The sequence below is a fragment of the Mastomys coucha genome, unplaced genomic scaffold, assembly GCF_008632895.1.
Source record: "Mastomys coucha isolate ucsf_1 unplaced genomic scaffold, UCSF_Mcou_1 pScaffold14, whole genome shotgun sequence".
Taxonomy (NCBI): domain Eukaryota; kingdom Metazoa; phylum Chordata; class Mammalia; order Rodentia; family Muridae; genus Mastomys; species Mastomys coucha.
This window is the reverse complement of record NW_022196896.1, coordinates 49,983,729-49,984,783: the sequence shown is the minus strand read 5'-3', so window position 1 is coordinate 49,984,783 and position 1,055 is coordinate 49,983,729.

Here is a 1,055-nt window from a genome sequence, read left to right as displayed (position 1 = left end):
TGAGTTCGAGGCCAGCCTGGTCTACAGAGTGAGTTCCAGGACAGCCAGGGCTACACAGAGAAACCCTGTCTCAGAAAACTCAAAAAGAAGAAGAAGAAGCATAAGAAGAAGAAGGAGAAGGAGAAGGAGAAGGAGAAGGAGAAGGAGAAGGAGAAGGAGAAGGAGGAGAAGGAGAAGAAGAAGAAGAAGAAGAAGAAGAAGAAGAAGAAGAAGAAGAAGAAGAAGAAGAAGAAGAAGAAAGGAGGAGGAGAAGGAGGAGAAGGAGAAGAAGAAGAAGAAGAAGAAGAAGAAGAAGAAGAAGAAGAAGAAGAAGAAGAAGAAGAAGAAGAAGAAGAAGAAGAGGAGGAGGAGGAAGAAGAAGAAGTTGTTCTTTGGATTGAATCCAGTTTGTGTGGTCAGGACATCAGCAGTTTAATTCACATGAATAAGCAGCAGCAGTAGCAGCTCAAATCCACTTGCAAACACCATTCACAAATCAGCAATGGCCAAGTCCGAAGAAGCGGCAAGAAGCCACTGGAACACCACCAGAAGTTCTTTGGTGGCATTTCTTTCTATAAAAGTCACTACAAATGGTGATCAGCAAAGAATGGGCAAGGCAAACCAATACCACACAGCATTGTCAGAGAAGACTAGCATAAGCAAACCCCAAAGCAGAGTAGTAAAGAAGGCTAAGGTGTACCAGTACCACACAGCATCATCCACTGTCTGTTGGGTTATATTTATACCCACCTTAAACTTCATGTGTTCTCTCAAGCATCTGATTTCATCACATGCCCTTTTTCCAGACAGCTTCCAGAAAAAAACACTATGTGTCTGTTCTCAGCAAAACATCCTCCCATGTGTTTGCTGCAGTAAAAACATCCTCTCATAATCAATTTCCAAAAATAAAATAAAATAAAATAAAATGATATAACCGAGTCTCCAAAAAACCCCAAAAATTTCCACTTCAAACCTATTCTTCTTTTAACTCTTCAGTGGATTAACCTACCAGTAAACCTACCATCTTCACTCATGGTCCAATCACCTCTGCATAACAGCAGCAGCGGGGGTGGGGG